General features: G+C 47.6%; 1 protein-coding gene across 2 annotated transcripts in view; it reads left to right on the plus strand.

Annotated features, from left to right (window-relative positions):
* The first annotated feature begins 3,881 nt into the window (after positions 1–3,881).
* LOC137528546 (ectonucleoside triphosphate diphosphohydrolase 8-like) overlaps positions 3,882–22,208 on the plus strand; it is a 139,147-nt gene continuing 120,820 nt past the window's right edge. For both annotated transcript variants that reach the window (XM_068249879.1, XM_068249878.1), the window contains exon 1: positions 3,882–3,989. The gene's annotated coding sequence lies outside the window, so the exon portion shown is untranslated. The remainder of the gene's footprint in view (positions 3,990–22,208) is intronic.

Consider the following 22,208-nt stretch of genomic DNA (forward strand, 5'->3'; position numbering starts at 1 on the left):
ACGTGGTCCAGCCGACGTTATCAGGAGGGTACTGCGCAGGCACAGAACTACTACTGCGCAGTACCGTCCTGATGATTTCGGCCGGACCACGTGACCCGCGCCGTGGAGTGCAGAAGATGCCGACCCGGAACCCGACCTGGCGAGGTCGGGTTCTGCAGCAGAGAAGACCGGAAGCCTCCGGCGAAGGCACAGGACGGCTGTCACGGGCTGGAGGAAGCCCCAGGTACGTTGATCTTTTTTTAAAAATTTTGCTTGGATGTTTCCTTTAAAGAAAAATGTTTCTTCATTACAGCTGATACAAATCCTGCAATACATCTGCAGTGTGTCTACTCCCTGCTTTCATGGAAGCAGACATAGGGTTAACATAAAGTGTTTACAAATTAGCTGCTCTGCCGGAGGCTGCAGAGATTCCTGAGCTGACACAGCTGAGAGATCAAATTACAACTTGCGATTAGTCATAGATGAGGGGGAATTACACATTCTAAACTCTCTAAATACATACAGGGTGCATTTATTTATATTTTCCTTCTGTCTTGTGCAAGAGTTCAGGTCCACTTTAATGCTAGAATGACAATAGATGAAATTTGAGTTTCATCTCACTTCAGTGGCAAAAAAGTTTCTGTACCGTGTTAGCCAAACATATTATGTAGGTAGAAAAAACTAAGCTTTGTAAAATTAATGAAAAAAAATAATACCCTTTAATAGCTAACTGATAAAGTTAGCTTACACAAGCAATTAAGAGGTTAAAATGGACACACCAGTGACCCAACACTTCCGTGAACCAGGACACAGCATGCAAGATCTGAGAGTACTTATTGTTAAAGAGGACCCGTGGTGGTGCAGGGGGGGGGGGGGGATATTGGGACACCAAAGCATGTTCCCTGCTGCAGGACGTGCCTCTGTCCCCCCCCCCCATTCAGCTCTCTGCCCCTCCCCAATGCTGCGCAATGATTGTCGCTATTCCAGAGGGTAATGGGAGGAGAGGTATTCCCTGCTGAAAACGCCCACTAGGGGCGCTCCTGCAGGCTTTCCAAAGCTGCCATTGGGTATCTCTTCCTCTCCCCGGCAATGCCACCTGCCACTCCCCCGCCTCCCTACATGCTGCTCTGTGAAAGCAGCTCTTCCAGCGTCGTGACCCCAGGGGTCACGAAAGTGAAACTAGAAGATTGCAGGTGAACGGAGCAGCAGAGATGGCGACTACCCGATCCGCCCAACGCCCCCCCCCCCCCCCCCCCGGATCAGGTAGCATTGATCTTTTTCTGATTTCCATCCTCTCTGGGTCCTCTTTAAGGGTAACTTCAAACATGAACAATCAAGAAAAATTTCTGAGTACACATTTATGAAAATATTCAAGACATTAACAGAAGGTTTAAAGAGAAACTCCGACCAAGAATTGAACTTAATCCCAATCAGTAGCTGATACCCCTTTTTACATGAGAAATCTATTCCTTTTCAGAAACAGACCATTAGGGGGCGCTGTGTGACTGTTATTGTGGTGAAACCCCCTCCCACAAGAAGCTCTGAGTACCAAGGTACTTCTGGCAGTTTCATGTCTGTGAACCTTGTTGCCTTGTGGGAAATAGCTGTTTACAGCTGTTTCCAACTGCCAAAACAGCAAGCAGCAGCTACATCACCTGCCAGCAGTAAAAATGTCACCATGTAATAAATGACAGAATATAAATCAAGGATTTAAAAGATTTTTTGGGAAAACACTGACTAAATCATATATATATAATTATTGTAAAAATGAAGCACATTTTTTTATTACATTATTTGGAGTTCCTCTTTAAATTCTGAAATGGGATTCATGACTCCTTATTAGGGATGGTCGGAAAATTCCGCGGAATTATTAATTCCGTGATTCCGGCCGGAATTAGCTAATTCCGATTCCGGTGGTCGGAACGGAATTCCTATACCTCTTAAACGGAATTCCGCAGAAATTTTATAATTCCGACGGAATTTTCCGGAATAACACCCAAAAAATCTCCTCCTCCTTCCTCCCTCCATCCATCCTCTTATATCATCAAGTAGGGAATTGCAGATTTTCAAAACAGCTTATATACTATAGCTGGGATTTGAACCCAGGACACAGTGTGTAGTAGGTATCTGTCTTACCCTCTAGACCATGAACCACACTACATGCTAAAACTGGCCTAGCATAAACCATACTACCATTATGATCAATTCAATAGAAAAAGTAGCATGAATAAGGATTTGTACTTTTTGAAAAGCATGCTTATATTCCATAGCTGGGATTTGAACCCAGGACGCAGTGTTTAGTAGGTATCTATCTTACCCTCTAGACCATGAACCACACTACATGCTAAAGCTGGCCTAGCATAAACCATACTACCATTATGATCAATTCAATAGAAAAAGTAGCATGATTAACCTTCCTGGCGGTAAGCCCGAGCTGAGCTCGGGCTATGCCGCGCAGGAAGATATCTCAGCCCCTGGTGGGGCGATTTGCACACTTTAAACTGCTGTACGCGCAGCTAGCACTTTGCTAGCCGCGCGTACAGCTCGATCGCCGCCGCTCTGCGGCGATCGCCCGCACGCAGCGGCACAAGAGGGCCCCCCCCACCAGAGCCCTGCGCTGCCCGGACCAATGAGTTCCGGGCAGCGCTATGGGCTGGATCGGAGACGTCTGACGTCAGGACGTCGGCTGACGTCCATGACGTCATTCCGATCGTCGCCATGGCGACAGGAGAAGCCAAACAGGGGAGCGCGTTATATACGCGTTCCCCTGTTTGCTTTTGATGCCGGCGACGATCGCACTAGAGGGACACATGCACCCTCTAGTGGTGTTTCATGTAGCTACCACTCTGGTAGCTTTACATGAAACAAAAAAAAATAAAATAAAAAAAAAAAGGATTTTTGCCTAAGTGGCAAAAAAAATTAACCGCCAGGAGGGTTAAGGATTTGTACTTTTTGAAAAGCATGCTTATATACCATAGCTGGGATTTGAACCCAGGACGCAGTGTGTAGTAGGTATCTGTCTTACCCTCTAGACCATGAACCACACTACATGCTAAAGCTGGCCTAGCATAAACCATACTACCATTATGATCAATTCAATAGAAAAAGTAGCATGATTAAGGATTTGTACTTTTTGAAAAGCATGCTTATATTCCATAGCTGGGATTTGAACCCAGGACACAGTGGGTAGTAGGTATCTGTCTTACCCTCTAGACCATGAACCACACTAAGCATGCTTATATACCATAGCATATCTATTGAATTGATCATAATGGTAGTATGGTACATGCTACGCCAGCTTTAGCATGTAGAGGTGGGACAAGGTCCTTCAGCACCCAAGGCTGAGACAGCAAAGTGTGCCCCCTCATCCCTCCCTCCCCAGCCGTCACACACTGAATGCTATTACACTAAGAGGTGCCCCAGGGCCCCCAACCCCCCCAACACCTTAATCTCTACTTATCTGGCTTGCAGTCACTGCCATGTATCACCTTTTCTTATTTCTTTCTGCTTCAAACACAATTGGGAATGACAGCTGAATGAGAGAGAGAGAGAGAGAGAGAGAGAGAGAGAGAGAGAGAGAGAGAGAGAGAGAGAGATTAAAATTTTTCCGACGGAATTCCGTATACGTCGGAATTCCGCGGAACAGCTCCGGTATACCGTCGTAATGAAATGGTAGCGGAATTTCGGTATGACGGTATGCGGAATTGTCCCGGAAACGGAAATGGGCTCTTCCGACCATGCCTGCTCCTTATGTAACATGATTGACTTGGCATCATGATCTTCAGAAACCTGCTGGATTTCAAGTGTGCTTGCATGAGCTCACTGGCTCCAGCCTGCTGATCACCTGACATCTAACTGCTAAACAGTAACCGGCACAACTGTCATCTTCCTGTTTACTATTTACCTGCACCAGTGTTTTACTGCAGCTAACGTCTGGAAATATGCCTGAAGAAGGGGACTAGGTCCCAGAAATCTTGCATCATTTAGCTCTATCAGTTAGCTATTAAAAGGTATTACAAGATTGTTTCTTCTACCTGCATATCTTGCAAACTGAATGCATCTTAGAATTGGGACACCTCACGAGTTAACTTAGAAATCTACCAATTACAGTGCAGGGGACAGGGGGAACAATGGCAGGATTGTGACAGTCTTGTTATGGCAAAAACATAATTACCATGTGTCTTATTACACCTATAATGTCTGGCCCTGTTAGAAACTTTGTGTTCCCCTCTTGTCCAACTTGTATTCAGAATCTTGCTTTGTGTTTTGCTGCACGAGGTGGAGTGTATCATTCCTGAATCCTAAACTTCAAGTACAGATTCAGTTATTTATTTTTTAGAGACGTTTAGAAGTCTATTTTAAACTACATTATGCTTATAAAACAATTTAAATGGAAATAAATGTCAGCTTCCATATCTATCATATTCCTCAGCAGGCCCATTTCTAGGGCCGTGCGGCCCGTGTCGCCGCCCTGGGCGCCGAAGGACTGTGGGCGCGCAGTAACGGAGGGGGGAGCCGCAGCCGCGGGGAGGGCAGCCCGACCTCTCCCTCCCTTTCTCTCCGGGCGCCCTCCGTGCTCCCCCCTCCGAGTCTGACTGCACAGAAGCGCTGTATACAGAGTGCATAAGCGCAACTCACCTCCCTGCCTGGTTCCAATCGCCGCCGGTCTCCTCTTCTCTTCATAGCCGCTCATACACACGCTGCTTCCTGTTTAGAGGAGACCGGCGGTGATTGGAACCAGGGAGGGAGGTGAGTTGCGCTATTGCGCTCTGTACACAGCACCGCTTCCTGTGCAGTGAGACTCGGAGGGGGGAGCACGGAGGGCCCCGGAGAGGAAGGGAGGGAGAGGTCGGGCTGCCCTCCCCGCGGCTGCGGCTCCCCTCTCCATTATGGGGGAACTGCTTCCTATCTAACCTATACTGGGGGGCACCTACCTAATCTAACCTATACTGGGGGCACCTACCTAATCTAACATATACTGGGGGGCAGCTACCTAATCTAACCTATACTGGGGGGCAGCTACCTAATCTAACCTATACTGGGGGGCACCTACCTAATCTAACCTATACTGGGGGGTAGCTACCTAATCTAACCTATACTGGGGGGGGGGCACCTACCTAATCTAACCTATACTGGGGGGAAGCTACCTATCTAACCTATACTGGGGGGCACCTACCTAATCTAACCACACTGGGGGGCACCTACCTAATCTAACCTTTACTGGAGGGCCCCTACCTATCTAACCTGTATTGGGGGCACCTACCTACCTAGCTTATACTGGTGGCAACTATACTGGCTACCTATATTGGAGGGACCTACCTAACTAACCTATACTGGGGGCACCTACCTATCTAAGCTAGGATGGGGGCAACTATTCTGACTCCCTATATTAGGGGCACCTGCCTATCTAACCTATACTGGGGGCACCTACCTATCTAACCTAGAATGGGGGCAACTATTCTGACCAGAGGCGGGACAAGGTCCTCCAGCACCCAAGGCTGAGACACCAAAGTGCGCCCCTCCATCCCTCCCACCCTAGCCGTCACACACTGATTGCTATTAGACTAAGAGGTGCCACAGGGCCCACAACCTCCCCAACACCTTAATATCTAGTTATCTGGCTTGCAGTCACTGCTATGTATCCCCTTTTCTTATTTCTTTCTGCTTCAAACACAATTAGGAATGACAGCTGAATGAATTGTGCGCCCCCTCCTACACTGCGCCCTGAGGCTGGAGCCTCTCCAGCCTATGCCTCGGCCCGACCCTGATTCTGACTCCCTATATTAGGGGCACCTGCCTATCTAACCTATACCGGGGGCACCTGCCTATCTAACCTATACTGGGGGCAACTATACCGGCTACCTATACTGGAGGCACCTTCCTGGCTAACCTATACTGGGGCACCTAAGCCTGGCTACCTATACTATGCCTAGCTACCTATACTGGGGGGACCTATAGCTGGCTACCTATACTGAGTGCAACTAGACCTGACTAACCTACACTGCGGACATGTATACCTGGCTTCGCGGGGGGGGGGCGCTATTTTAACCCTCGCCCTGGGTGTATTTTAGCCTAGAAACTGCCCTGTTCCTCAGTTCAGGTGTGCTGTGTACTGGGATGAAGCTTAAAATGTATTTTTGCTCTAAAACATTAAACACAGTAAAAATTAACTATGAAACAGTATAAGACTGGTCTGATGTCATTTGAAGGCATATTTACACCTTACTGAAGTTTAACATATGGAGAACAAATTATCAGATTGTCTTGTAATTAAGGAATTACTCAACAAGTTAAAGGGACTCTGAGCACCTCTTAATGGGTATGCCTTTAATGCTGGATACACACCATGAGTTTCCACGTCGAATGCGTCCGTCGATACGCGACGATTAGATTATTTCCGAGCATTTCCGAATGAATTTCGATGATTTTTAGGTCGATTGCCATGTAAAAGTATGGCAAATCGACCTAACGATCCATCGAAGCTTGAATCGGACATGTCGGAAATAATCGAATCGACGCGTATCGACGGACGCATCGAACGCGGAAACGCATGGTGTGTATCCAGCATAAGAGTCCGACCAGTACTGCAAAGTACTTAAAGATGCATACCTTTCTGTAGCTTGTGCTCTCCTCTTTCATTTGATGCCGGGCTAGTCCAAAATCTGTCAGTAATGTCAGATTTCTACTGCCTACTGTAAGTGACAGAAACATAGGAGAAAAGTAATTTATGGCTCATTTTACTCTGGGAGAAACATACTTCTTATTTGTATGTGTTTTAAATTTTAAAATTTTCACGACAGTTCCTCTGTAAGGCCCCGTTCACACTTGCGGTTTTGCAAAAACCGCACCGGATGTCCGGACCGCACCGGATCCGGATCGGACCTGAACCGTACGGTTCCTGTCCGGATCCGGTCCGGATCCGGTCCGGTTGTATACGGTTTCCGTGCGGTATGAACACGGTTGCGGTCCGGATCCGGATTCTTAAAGAGATAACAACCTGTATAAATACCTGGGGTTCTGGGAGGTCAGCAGAAGCTCTGGGGTCATTGTTGGAGACAGCTGGACGTGTGGAGACCATCCTTGGATACAGAGACAGCAGTTGGGACCATGGATCCAGTCATTTTTTACGCTTATTACCTGGGAATTCTCTCCTTCCTGTTGTTTACCTACTACTATGTGGGGAGAAGGCGTGCTCCTCGCAGGAGATGGTGGGTGCACCCTCTACTAGCCAGGAGGCAGAGGAAGGGAGAGTTCCAGGCCCTCTACCGGGACCTCAGACGACACCCACAGAAGTTCTACAGCTACACTCGGATGTCTATTCCCCTGTAAGTATATAGGCCTAAATACACCAACCCCCACCATTCCTAAACACCCCACCCTCACCCCCACAACACCTCATCCCTGTATACCTAGCTAAACACACCACCCTGACCCCCACACCCCTGTATACCTAGCTATACACTACACCCCCACCCTCCACAACACTCCCAAACCTCTGTAAACACACCTCCCCCATCCTCCACCCAACACCTTGTCCCACAACATACTTTACAGCTTCTTCCTTTACATCTCCTGACAGGTTTGATACCCTTTTGGAGATGGTGAAGGATGACCTTAGGAAGAAGGATACCACGTTCAGGAGAGCAGTCACACCACAAGAACAACTACTCATCACACTGAGGTATGTAAAAACAAATTTTTTTATTGCAAAAACAACCACTTTCCAACATGGAAACATTCTTCCAACATGGAAGACAAAAAAATAACATATCTATGGTATAGCCCGGTCAGTTTTAAGGAACACCAACCACCAACTTTGTGCTGGAAGAGTTGTAGGGCATAGCTGCCCAAGTGTCTTTCGGGGACACCAGGCCCTAAAATTGAAGTGCTTCAAAAACCTAACCACTGGCACATGACCCTCTGAGCCATGGATGAAGGACACAGGTCAGTGAAAAGGCTAGGCCTCTCACCGACCAGTCAAGGTGTCCTTCATCCATGGCTCCAAGGGTCTTGTGCAAGTGGTTAGGAACAAGAACAAAGTGAGGAGCAAGAGGAACCGATGGCAGAGGTGCATGACTACAGGTGCAGTGCAACAGGCACAAGGTTGTGACCCAGGTAGTGTCTTTCGGGGACACCAGGCCCTAAAGTTGAAGTGCTTCAAAAACCTAACCACTGGCACATGACCCTCTGAGCCATGGATGAAGGACACAGGGCAGTGAAAAGGCTAGGCCTCTCACCGACCAGTCAAGGTGTCCTTCATCCATGGCTCCAAGGGTCTTGTGCAAGTGGTTAGGAACAAGAACAAAGTGAGGAGCAAGAGGAACCGATGGCAGAGGTGCATGACTACAGGTGCAGTGCAACAGGCACAAGTTTGTGACCCAGGTAGTGTCTTTCGGGGACACCAGGCCCTAAAATTGAAGTGCTTCAAAAACCTAACCACTGGCACATGACCCTCTGAGCCATGGATGAAGGACACAGGGCAGTGATAAGGCTAGGCCTCTCACCGACCAGTCAAGGTGTCCTTCATCCATGGCTCCAAGGGTCTTGTGCAAGTGGTTAGGAACAAGAACAAAGTGAGGAGCAAGAGGAACCGATGGCAGAGGTGCATGACTACAGGTGCAGTGCAACAGGCACAAGGTTGTGACCCAGGTAGTGTCTTTCGGGGACACCAGGCCCTAAAATTGAAGTGCTTCAAAAACCTAACCACTGGCACATGACCCTCTGAGCCATGGATGAAGGACACAGGGCAGTGAAAAGGCTAGGCCTCTCACCGACCAGTCAAGGTGTCCTTCATCCATGGCTCCAAGGGTCTTGTGCAAGTGGTTAGGAACAAGAACAAAGTGAGGAGCAAGAGGAACCGATGGCAGAGGTGCATGACTACAGGTGCAGTGCAACAGGCACAAGGTTGTGACCCAGGTAGTGTCTTTCGGGGACACCAGGCCCTAAAATTGAAGTGCTTCAAAAACCTAACCACTGGCACATGACCCTCTGAGCCATGGATGAAGGACACAGGGCAGTGAAAAGGCTAGGCCTCTCACCGACCAGTCAAGGTGTCCTTCATCCATGGCTCCAAGGGTCTTGTGCAAGTGGTTAGGATCAACAAAGTAAGGAACAAGAGGAATCAAAGGCACAGGTGCAGGACTACAGGTGCTGTGCAACAGGCACAAGGTTGTGACCCAGGTAGTGTCTTTCGGGGACACCAGGCCCTAAATTATTAGTGCTTCTAAAACCTAACGACTGGCACAGGACCCTCTGAGCCATGGATGAAGGACACAGGTCAGTGAAAAGGCTAGGCCTCTCACCGACCAGTGAAGGTGTCCTTCACCCATGGCTCCAAGGGTCTTGTGCAAGTGGTTAGGATCAACAAAGTAAGGAACAAGAGGAATCAAAGGCACAGGTGCAGGACTACAGGTGCTGTGCAACAGGCACAAGGTTGTGACCCAGGTAGTGTCTTTCGGGGACACCAGACCCTAAATTATTAGTGCTTCTAAAACCTAACGACTGGCACAGGACCCTCTGAGCCATGGATGAAGGACACAGGTCAGTGAAAAGGCTAGGCCTCTCACCGACCAGTGAAGGTGTCCTTCACCCATGGCTCCAAGGGTCTTGTGCAAGTGATTAGGATCAACAAAGTAAGGAACAAGAGGAATCAAAGGCACAGGTGCAGGACTACAGGTGCAGTGCAACAGGCACAAGGTTGTGACCCAGGTAGTGTCTTTCGGGGACACCAGGCCCTAAAGTTCAAGTCCAGCAAAACCAAAAGTTAAAAAGCCCTGTGATGGTATCCTTCCTCCGAGGATCGGAGGTATTCAGAGGAGCATGTCCAGGAACAATTTGACTTTTTTTTTCAAATTGTATCGGCACCACTACTAGAAAAGGTGGGAGTTGCTGCCTGGAAATCTGGACTCTCTTGGGTGCTGGTCGTGGATGAGCTGGACCCTGACAGCGGTGGCCCATATTGACTGCCTCTGTAGCCGGTGTACATCTGTGATGATTGCCAGGTGGGCACCGCTGTTGGTTGTGGGGGTCTAAAAATTGGTGGTTGCAATAATGGCGTGTCCATGTGCTGTTTAATCACCTCCAGCAAATTGGAATGGCACGCCATCAGGTTTTGTGAAGGCACCTTTTCTAGATATGGTATTAGAGACATCACAGTGTGAAAACACGGGTGTGCCTGCAATTTCAGTAGTTCCTTGCTTTGTTGATGCATTTGCTGCATCATGTTCTGCAGCTGGCCCACCGACTGATGATGCTGCGCACGCAGTTGGTCGATTTCTCCTCTGTGCATCTCATGCATCATTTTAAGCTCGTCCCTGTAGTGCCCATGTACAGCGTCGAGCTCACATTGCAGTGTAGTGATGTGGGACTTGTACTGCTCCATGATATGGCCCCTGTCCTCATCTTGCAACTGCCGGGTTATGAGAATTTGGTGGCTCTGAAGAATCCCGAGAAGTCCGGAGACAGCCCCGGACATCTCGGACTCTGTCTCTCTCCTTGTTGGGGGGAGGGTACCTCGACGCCTCACTGGTGTGGTGGTCCTCACTGGTGGTGTGGCAGCATCTTCCCGTCCTCTGGCCTGTGTCGGGGTTGCCCTGCGCGCTGGTTGTGCTGCAGTCTCTCGGTGCTCCTCACTTTGTTCTTGTTCCCCTGGAGCTTCCATAGCGGTCGATTGTGGAGGTTCAGCTTCTTCCACACTCGGTCCTGCAACCTCAACATCCAAGCTCTCTTCTGCCAAGTCATCATCAAAGGACGGAGTTGTGATTAAGGACTCCCTCCTCCTACTCCTCGCCTCGGGGCAATAGGTTACATCGGCGACGTCATCATCCACCAAGCTCTCCTCACTGCTGAACCGTGCCTCCTGGGTCGGTTCCTCTTGCTCCAAATTGTCTTCAGTCCTGTAGATAAAAAAAATATTTATTGGTGTGCCAAACAGCATGTGGCGTCAATTCACAGAGCTAGCAAACACTAGCAATCACTTTATCACCCGTTTCTACCCAACATTTGATAAAGCTTGTGAGAAAAGTTCGCTAGCCATGGGAATTGAGGCCATAGCAATACATGGCCGAAGTCATGGTAAATGAGCTCTCAGTTCCTGCCCACAGTAGTGGTACTTACAGTCTAGGTTCCAGGCTTGCATTGATGAAAGACAATTGCTTGGCAAATTGGTAGTCTTTTTGTCGCCTTCCCCCGCCACTGCCACTTCGTTCGGCAAGTTTTTTCTTCCGTAGCCATTTCACATATGCATCCCGTATATTGCGCCACCTTGTCTTGTACCTTTCTCCTGTAACGACATGAAAAATTGAATAACAATAGTAGACGTAAAGGATGGCTGGCACTAAATGCTGGCTGTGGAGTAGCTCTGTGTAGTAAACTCCCCACAAGTGTGTGCTCACGTGATCCAGAAGTGTAATCCAATGTCAAGAAGCAAAAAGACGGAGCACCAGCACTGCTCTTAAGGGTTTAATTGTAGTTACACAGGCATACAGGCAACAAGTAGGATGAGAGTATAAGATACCGGCCTTACAGCCGTTTCACGGCAACTGCCGCTTCTTCAGAGACCAACAAAGGTATCAAAAGCAGTACATATGAACAGTCATTTATATACGTAAAGTATAGCCACTTACCACTCCCCACCGTCTAATTACCGCTAGCGAGTTGCGCGCCGCCATTGCTGCGGCTGCGTACGCTTCCGGGGTCGCGTCCCACCCACTCCCGGGGGTCACGTAACGTCTTACCCAATCGGCGCTCTGGAAGGGGACAACCAATCCGGCGCACGCTGGGTCCGTTATCGCTGATGCGTCCTTGGTTACAATGTAACCAATAGCGGAGAAGACGGTGGAGGTGGAGTTCTAAAAGAACATAAACAATAACACAGAATTAAAATTGTAACCTGTGATAACAATAAAAACAGCATAAAAATACATAAGCGAGGTCGTGTATCTATAGAGACGATAAGGTGCAATCTAATAAGCATCTAAATAGCAATGGAGTTCATTCCGTTCATTTAGTCCCATAGCATAACAGGCATCAGTCAGGGAGATTAAACGTGCTTCTTCCTGTAATAGTTTTTGTTTGCGGTTTCCTCCCCTATGGGGGATTGGTACCTGTTTAAGCCCCAAAAACCTCAGGCCCCCTGTTTTACCTCCATGACACTCCCTCATGTGAGTTATCAGTCTGCCTGCTCCTATGCCAGTCCGTACTGAGTTGACATGCTGCTGAAAGCGGGTAGCTAGTTGTTGCTCTGTCTTCCCAATATAGAACCTTTTACATGGGCACATGATAGCATAAACAACATATGTGGACCTACAGTGTAAGTAATCCCTTATAGTCAGCCTAGTTCCCCCTAACTGTATTGTTTTTCCTGGGAAGAACTGACCACAATGATTACATGTTCCACATCTGTAGTTACCCTGTGGACAAAGGCCATGCAGCCAATTTGTCTGTTTGATCTGTCGTAATTCGCTCGATGTAACGATGTCTCCTATCGTGCGTGCCCTTCTGAATGTAATCAGGGGTTTCTCGTTAGCAATATGGCTCAGTGATGGATCTACTTTTAAGATAGACCAATGTTTAAGGATAATACTGCGTAGTTTTTCCGCCATGGGGGAGTATTCAAAGACCATTGCTACACGTCCTTTGTTGGGTTGTGTACCTACTCCTTTCTTTTTCCTTTCTTTCCAAATCAGGTCAGTACGTTTCATCTTGTTAGCTCTCCAGTAAGCCCCCACCACCACCTCTTTTGGGTACCGCTTGGCCAAAAAGCGCATGCCCAGGTCAAAACTTTGTTCCTCATAGTCAGAATCCAAACTATTGTTCCTTTTTAATCGTAAAAATTGCCCATATGGAATTCCATCTAGAGTGTGTCTTGGGTGGTAACTGTTATACTGAAGGAGAGAGTTTGTTTGCTGTATTTTTTCGGTATCCTCTGGTAAGGATATTCTCTCCATCAGTAAACAGTTGTAGGTCCAAAAACTCGACCTGATTCCCTCCCCACACTCCAGTGAACTGCATATTGAAAATATTCAAATTAATGTATTCAATGAACCGATTGAAACTGGACTGGTTCCCTTTCCACACTATCAGAACATCATCCACAAATCTAAACCAACAGACAATGGAGCCGCGATAGGGATTCGTCGTACTGTGGATATATACTTCCTCCCACTTTGCCAGGAATAAATTTGCAAACGTGGGTGCTACCGCGGTCCCCATCGCTACTCCAGATGACTGTTTGTACCATTTATCTTCAAACATAAAGCTGTTGTGGTCTAAAACAAATTTCAGGCATTTGCCAAGGAAGCACACCCAGTCTTGTTGTTCTCCCCGTCCTAGCAGGTAGTCACTGACCATATCAACCCCTAAGTCCTGGGGGATCCGAGTATATAGACTCACTACATCTATTGATGCAAGGCTATATTCTTGTCGCCATTTTATGGTACTGATTTTTTTGAGGACATCTAATGTGTCCATAAGTAGGGATGGTATTTCCTCCAAAAATGGTTTCAACTGAAAATCAAGAAATTTAGATAGAGGTTCCGTAAGGGATCCTCGGGCCGATACTATCGGTCGCCCTGGAGGTTGCAACAAATTTTTATGAATTTTTGGAAGGAAGTACCAGACCGGCTTAATTGGGAATGACGGTAATAGTCCCTCCCCCACTTTCTTGGTGATTTGGACCCCGGAAGCGTACGCAGCCGCAGCAATGGCGGCGCGCAACTCGCTAGCGGTAATTAGACGGTGGGGAGTGGTAAGTGGCTATACTTTACGTATATAAATGACTGTTCATATGTACTGCTTTTGATACCTTTGTTGGTCTCTGAAGAAGCGGCAGTTGCCGTGAAACGGCTGTAAGGCCGGTATCTTATACTCTCATCCTACTTGTTGCCTGTATGCCTGTGTAACTACAATTAAACCCTTAAGAGCAGTGCTGGTGCTCCGTCTTTTTGCTTCTTGACATTGGACATGAAAAATTGATTTCGATTATTTCTCTTGTAGGTACATCGCAACTGGACAAACATATACATCGCTACATGTCACATTTCGTATTGGGAAGAGCACGGTGGCAGGCATCGTCGTGAGGACTTCGAGGATCCTTTGGACGCGACTGAGGGCCAGATACATGCCTGTGCCGGACACCACGAAATGGGAGGAGATCGCCCAGGGCTTCTGGACCGAGTGCAAGTTTCCTAATTGTGTTGGCGCACTGGATGGGAAACACATCCGGATTCAGAAACCCGTGGGGAGTGGCAGCCATTATTTCAACTATAAAAAATACTTCAGCATTGTTCTAATGGCAGTGGCAGATGCGGACTACAAGTTTGTGTACGTGGACGTGGGGTCGTACGGTAGTTCCAATGACTCTGGAATTTTCCAGCGTACGACCCTTTGCCGGCTGATGGAGGAAGGCAGACTGCGTCTCCCCCGTGACAGACCCTGGCCTGGGACAAGGGCACCGGCCTACCCCTATGTGTTTGTGGGGGACGAGGCCTTCGCCCTGTCCGACCATGTAATGCGTCCGTACCCAGACAGGGGACTTGATGCCAGCCAGCTACACTTCAATGCTCGGTTGAGCCGTGCAAGGAGAATGGTGGAGTGCACATTTGGGATCCTGGTGTCAAAGTGGAGGGTGTTTCACACGCCCATGCTGCTGAAACCGGGCAACGCAGTTGTCGTGGTGAAGGCAGCATGCATCCTCCACAACTTTGTGCGGCAGGAGGAAAGAGAGACTCCGGAACCCCCGAATGTGCTTCCACTAATGCCCCTGCGGAGGTATGCAACCAGGCCAAGGGTAGTGTCACTGCGGAACAGGGACCAACTGAGACTTTATTTTACCACACCACCTGGACGAGGGTGAATGTTTGGTTTTTAATATGTTTTGTTGAAATGTGTTTATTTTGGAGTTTCAAGTTTGAGTGATTTTAAATGTATTAATTTTTTACAATAAATTGATGTATAATTGGTCATTGTGTATGTTTTATGTGCACAGGTGGGGTACATCGCAGGTGGGTGGGATACATCACAGGTGGGTGGGATACAGCACAGGTGGGTGGGATACATCACAGGTGGGTGGGATACAGCACAGGTGGGTGGGATACAGCACAGGTGGGGTACAGGTGGGTGGGATACATCACAGGTGGGGTAGAGGTGGGTGGGATACAGCACAGGTGGGTGGGATACAGCACAGGTGGGTGGGATACATCACAGGTGGGTGGGATACAGCACAGGTGGGTGGGATACAGCACAGGTGGGGTACAGGTGGGTGGTATACATCACAGGTGGGATACATCACAGGTGGGGTAGAGGTGGGTGGGATACAGCACAGGTGGGTGGGATACATCACAGGTGGGTGGGATACAGCACAGGTGGGTGGGATACAGCACAGGTGGGTGGGATACATCACAGGTGGGATACATCACAGGTGGGATACATCACAGGTGGGGTACAGGTGGGTGGGATACATCACAGGTGGGGTACTGGTGGGTGGGATACATCACAGGTGGGATACATCACAGGTGGGGTACAGGTGGGTGTGATACATCACAGGTGGGTGGGATACATCACAGGTGGGGTAGAGGTGGGTGGGATACATCACAGGTGGGGTAGAGGTGGGTGGGATACATCACAGGTGGGGTACTGGTGGGTGGGATACAGCACAGGTGGGGTACAGGTGGGTGGGATACATCACAGGTGGGGTAGAGGTGGGTGGGATACAGCACAGGTGGGTGGGATACATCACAGGTGGGTGGGATACATCACAGGTGGGTGGGATACAGCACAGGTGGGTGGGATACAGCACAGGTGGGGTACAGGTGGGTGGTATACATCACAGGTGGGATACATCACAGGTGGGGTAGAGGTGGGTGGGATACAGCACAGGTGGGTGGGATACATCACAGGTGGGTGGGATACAGCACAGGTGGGTGGGATACAGCACAGGTGGGTGGGATACATCACAGGTGGGATACATCACAGGTGGGATACATCACAGGTGGGGTACAGGTGGGTGGGATACATCACAGGTGGGGTAGAGGTGGGTGGGATACATCACAGGTGGGGTACTGGTGGGTGGGATACATCACAGGTGGGATACATCACAGGTGGGGTACAGGTGGGTGTGATACATCACAGGTGGGTGGGATACATCACAGGTGGGGTAGAGGTGGGTGGGATACATCACAGGTGGGGTAGAGGTGGGTGGGATACATCACAGGTGGGGTACTGGTGGGTGGGATACAGCACAGGTGGGGTACAGGTGGGTGGGATACATCACAGGTGGGGTAGAGGTGGGTGGGATACATCACAGGTGGGGTACTGGTGGGTGGGATACATCACAGGTGGGATACATCACAGGTGGGGTACAGGTGGGTGTGATACATCACAGGTGGGTGGGATACAGCACAGGTGGGGTACAGGTGGGTGGGATACATCACAGGTGGGGTAGAGGTGGGTGGGATACATCACAGGTGGGGTACTGGTGGGTGGGATACATCACAGGTGGGATACATCACAGGTGGAGTACAGGTGGGTGTGATACATCACAGGTGGGTGGGATACAGCACAGGTGGGGTACAGGTGGGTGGGATACATCACAGGTGGGATACATCACAGGTGGGGTACAGGTGGGTGGGATACATCACAGGTGGGGTACAGGTGGGTGTGATACCTCACAGGTGGGTCGGATACATCACAGGTGGGGTACAGGTGGGTGGGCCACGGGTGGGTGGGCAACACGTGGGTGACACAAATCCATAGCAAAAGTTGAATACATCACAAGCTTAAACCACAAGCCCCCCCCAAAAAACTTCTAGTCAACATACCCTCTGTGCCTTGCTGTCTCTTGCTCAAGTTCTCAAAGTCCTCCACATACAGCTTGGCAATTTTTTTCCACAGGCCTCTGCATTTTTTGATGTTGCTGTGGTCCGCATCCCCCTTGTCCCACAGGGCTGGTACCTGCTGCACCTGTAGGATGAGGTCTTCTGATGTGTAGGGCCTCACCCCCTCGCTATCAGACAGATCCTGCTCCATATTGCTGCCAAAGAGCTCCAGCATGAAGTCACTGCTGCTCCACTCTGTGAACGCTGGTGCCATGTGGTCCCCATCCAAAATGGCCACCATACCATAGAGTCTGCATAGGAAGTGTGGTACAACATCCGGTTTTTATAGCCAGTGTGTTGTGCGCTCTCCGGTTCTCATTGGTTTCCATTGGCCGGATGCAACATTCCGGCTCCGGTCCGGATACGTCAGCCGGACCAGCCGGACCAAAAAATAGCGCATGTTGGAACGGACGCCGGAGTCCGGATCCGGTCCGGCTCCGGTCCGGACGAAACGGACGCATGTGAACGGTCGCATAGACTTTCATTGCTATGCCGTGCGTCCGTTTCGTCCGGTCCGCATGCGGTCCGGCTCCGGCACGGCTCCGGTACGGCGATTCCGGATAGCAGCCGCTAATGTGAACCGGGCCTCAGGAAGACTGACGTCATCGGACGTCCTCCGGGCTTTACTGCGCAGGCGCAGAACTACTGCGCCTGCGCAGTACAGCCCGGAGGACGTCCGATGACGTCAGCGTGCCCGCGTGGGACGCAGAAGAGCCCGTCCTTGGAGCGCAGAAGAGCTCGACCTGGCAGCCGGCCTGGCCAGGTCGGGTCGGTCACCGAAGACGACCGGAAGCCTCTGGAGCGGCGGCGAGGGCACCTCCTGCCTGCCACGGGCTGGAGGAAGCCCCAGGTAAGTGGATATGGATTTTTATTTTTTTAAAGGTTTCCCTGAACCTTCCCTTTAATTTTCAGTTCAGATTTTCTTTAAGTAATGGGTTATTGTAATCAATAAAGCTGGTATGGAAATGAAAGTTACAGATAACAAGCGATATCGATGTTATATAATTACCCGGGTACCTTTTTGTACACTTGGCACCAGAAAAGATAGATTTGCATCGATGTAAATGGGGCGCCCTTTTTAATAGGCGGCAATATTATGTTCTACACCGAATCTGGAGAAGATCAAGGAGGAAAACCAAAACCAAACCAAACAAAAAGATAGCCACAAGTTGTTTGATGTGGTTCTGTAAAACAAATATGCTGCAGGTGGTTTTACAAAGCAGTACATTTATTTATTTAGTGTGGCCGTTTATGTTCAGATCAGTTTAATGAGGCAGTGCAATTTTCACATTTCAGCGCTCCTCCCATTCAGTTGCCAATAACTTTATCACTACTTTTGACACCTAAATCATCATTTTTTTCGCAACCTATCCGGTTCAGCACCGCTGTGCCGAAAACCTCATGCATCCGAGCAACGTTCACCTCCCATTCATTCGCCAATAAGTTTATTGCTACTTATCACAATGAATTGATCTATATCTTGTTTTTTCCGCCACTAATTAGGCTTTCTTTGGGTGGTACATTTTGCTAAGAATTATTTTTTTCTAAATCCATTTTAACAGAAAGATTAAGAAAGAAATTAAAAAAAATCATTATTTCTCAGTTTTTGGCCATTATAGTTTGAAATTAATATACGCTACTGTAATTAAAACTCATGTATTTTATTTGCCCATCTGTCCCGGTTATTACACAGTTTAAATGATGTCCCTATCATAATTTATGGCACCGATATTTTATTTGGAAATAAAGGTGCATTTTTTCAATTTGCGTCCATCACTACTTATAAGCTTATAATTTAAAATAATATAATAACATACTCTCTTGACGTGCATATTTAAAAAGTTCAGATCCTTGGGTAACTATTTATGTTGTTTTTGGTTTTTTTTCATTGTATTTTTTTTTCTTAATAAAAAATATATGTGGGTAATTTTTGGTGTGGGAGGGAAACAGCCAATTTTAAATGTAAAATTAGAATTGTTTATTGAAAAATGTATGTGGGTGCAGTTTACTATTTGGCCACAAGATGGCCACAGTCAAAAAAGTCCTGGATGCGAAAGATCTCGCATCCAGGAACTAAAAGAACACGGAGAAGTTTCCTGGGGGCAGAAATACAGCGCTCTCTCAATAGAAAATTATATTCCCATTCACTGATCGGGGGGCTAGCGGCGGGCGGCAGGAGCGCTCACGGGAGCGCACCTGATCACGCGCACCACGCAGCGGCGGCAGCAGAGCCTATCTGGACGAACTTACTCGTCCAGATAGGCCGAACTGGCTATTATGCTTTTTGGGTTTTTTTAATATATTTTTTTAGTAAGTACTTTATTTTCTATGCATGTTAAAGGGAAACATAAGGAAACAATTGGAATAAAATACACTACTGCTTCCTTTTCATGTACTATGGTTTTACAGTAAACATTGCTATTGTAAATAAAAGCCCCACATTTTATTTGCCCATTTGTCCTGGTGTCACTCTTGGTGGTGTATCCTCCACAGTCAGCACACAATGAACGTTTGCTTAACTAGTCACTGCTTAAGTGACGGCAAACGTCCAAGACAAGACAGACTGGAATGAGGCAGCCAATGCGATTGCAGCGGTGGCGTGCCTCACAAGGACAGGACAGGATAGTCGGGAAATAGAGTTCAAAAGAAGGCAGACGTAATCCACACAAATATACAATAGGTATGATTTCCTAGCGTATTACGATTACAGCTATCAATGAACTACAAACGACTAACTGACATATGTATATATCGGCGATAAACCGATATATGACATAAGCAAGGAACACTGACAAAGAACTGGAGCAGGACTAGGAACAGGACTGAACTTGCTAAGCACGGGTGATCACGATACGTGCAACCTACCAAAACGTGCTGGAAACTAAGGCCCAGTGCACACCAAAACCGCTAGCAGATCCGCAATACGCTAGCGGTTTTGGGAGCTGATTTCAGAGCGATTATAGGTATGTTTAGAGAGGTTTTCTAAACATACCTAGCGGTTTTGGGTGCGTTTTTGTGTAGCAGATTACACATATTGTTACAGTAAACGCTGTTACTCAACAGCTTCTGTAACAAAAATGCCTGGCAAACCGCTCTGAAGTAGCGTTTTTCAGAGCGGTTTGCGTTTTTCCTATACTTTACATTGAGGACGAAACGCTTCCGAAATCCGCAAACGCGCAGCAGTAGGCGCGTTTGTAGCTTGGCAAAAACCTCAAACCGTCGGTGTGCACCATCCCATTGCAATACATTAGCCAAGCGTTTTTCCAGGCGGATGCGGCCGGCGGATCGCTCCAAAAACCGCTCGGTGTGCACTAGGCCTAACTGACTGAACACCGGAAATAAACAGTTAGAGTACGTATATATCAGCGACACTGATGTATTAACGTAACACGAATACAAGGAAAATAACAAACGCACTAGTATGCGTATATATTGGCGATGAACCAATATATGATGCAAGAATAGCAAAGTAACAATTGCTGATAACAAGAGCTAAACTGAAAGGACTCACTGACCCCTTCGCAGGAGTCAGTGCAGTCCACACGAGATCTAGAAACGGAGGGGGCTCGGACAGAGTAACAGACTGAATCTGAGACCATGATAGCCCATGGAGCACTGCAGGGAGCAGTCCTTTATACTGAGGTCATCCAATGGGAGCAGACATGCAGATTCCCACACAGGTGAATGGTAATCAATCACAGGCTGACAGCAGGAAAAGGCAGACAAAGCTATGCAGCCTGCAAGAAAGGGATTGCAGCCCCACTGCCACAGACAATGTTTGTTTTCACAAAAGCATATTAAAAACTGTCATTAACTTTAGAGCGACTGCAGATGGTATCAGCAACTAGTTTGAGTGCAAACCAAACCATGCAAGCAAATGCATGTAATGACATCAGAACTGCTTGGGTTGCAATACCACTGCAGCCAGCAGTTAACGCTGCATAAGCGATCGTGACACCTGGTTATCCCAACATTTAAATGATGTCCCTAATGTATATGGTGACAAATGGTGGTGTTTTTTCATTGTACTGTATCAATAAATTCAAACTTTTTGAGTACACTGCAGACTGTTAACCACGAGTAGCACCAATGGCTTTTCAAGGCCATTTTTTTCACCATAAGTTTAACAATTTTTATCTTTTTTTACAGTTTTTGTTTTCAGTTTGTCACTAAAAAGAATTCACATGATGTAAGCCGCAGTCCTCAAACACCCCAAACTCTTATCTCTTGCTTGTCCCGGTTCAAATTATACCCTATGTACATAATCAGATAGCTTTTGGGGCACACAGCAGAGTCAATTACAAGCCTCACCAATGGCTTGTTTCAAGGTCATTTTCTGCACCAAAAATAATAGTCATTCTTTCTTAGTAAAGCCCCTGGAGCATCTGGACGTTCAAAATAAGCCATATATGTCACCATTCTGAAAACTAGAGACTCAGGCCTACTCAGATATTGATATTTTGTAACATGTGAACTTATGTGGTTTTGCCGAAATTGTACCATAACATTGAAAATAGTATTTTTTGTATAGTTTTTTTTTCAGTTTGCCACTATAAATAATTCGCATGACATAAGCATCAGACCTCAAACACCCAAATTCATATCTCTTGCTTGTCACAGTTAAAATGACACCCTATGTCAGAGGTGCCCACACTTTTTCGGCTTGTGAGCTACTTTAAAAAAATTAGTAAGTCAAAATGATCTACCTATGTACAATTTTAGGAGCACACTTGTATAAACAGAATGAAAAAAGTAGTGGGGTTGGGATCTACCATGAAGTCCTTCTCGATCTACCTAATGGGCACCCCTGCCCTATAAACATGCTCAGATAGCTTTTTGGGAGCACAGCAAGTCTCACGAGGTTCAAATAATCATCATCTTCAGCTATGAATGTGCAGCGACACGCATGCCCCAAGAGGTATCCTGCATGGCAGTGATTGGCAAGTGGAAACAGGTGTTCCCAAAGCCAATCAAAGTGGCAGAAGTTTGAATGATCACTGTCATAGCCTGTGACAATGATCATTCATTTTAAAAAGTGTAAACACACCTTTCTTATATTGAAACTGTTCCCTCTCAGGAATCCAGCGTTCTGAGAGACATTACAATGTAATAATGTGAATATGTAGTGCATTGTTTGGCCCCATTCACACTCGGCTGATGTAGTTTTGAGCTTTGCTGATCACTGGCAATTAGCAAAGTACTGTCTGTAGCACATATAGAACACTGCGGTGAATTCCACTGACCGCAAACACAACTCATGCAGCATTTTCTGGGTGATTCATCGGAATGAGAATCGTAAAATGCAATCCTGGCAAAATTGCAGAACATCTCAATGCAAAATCATGATTGCAATTG

Source organism: Hyperolius riggenbachi, chromosome 8 (genome assembly GCF_040937935.1).
Source record: "Hyperolius riggenbachi isolate aHypRig1 chromosome 8, aHypRig1.pri, whole genome shotgun sequence".
In the NCBI taxonomy this organism is placed as follows: Eukaryota; Metazoa; Chordata; class Amphibia; order Anura; family Hyperoliidae; genus Hyperolius; species Hyperolius riggenbachi.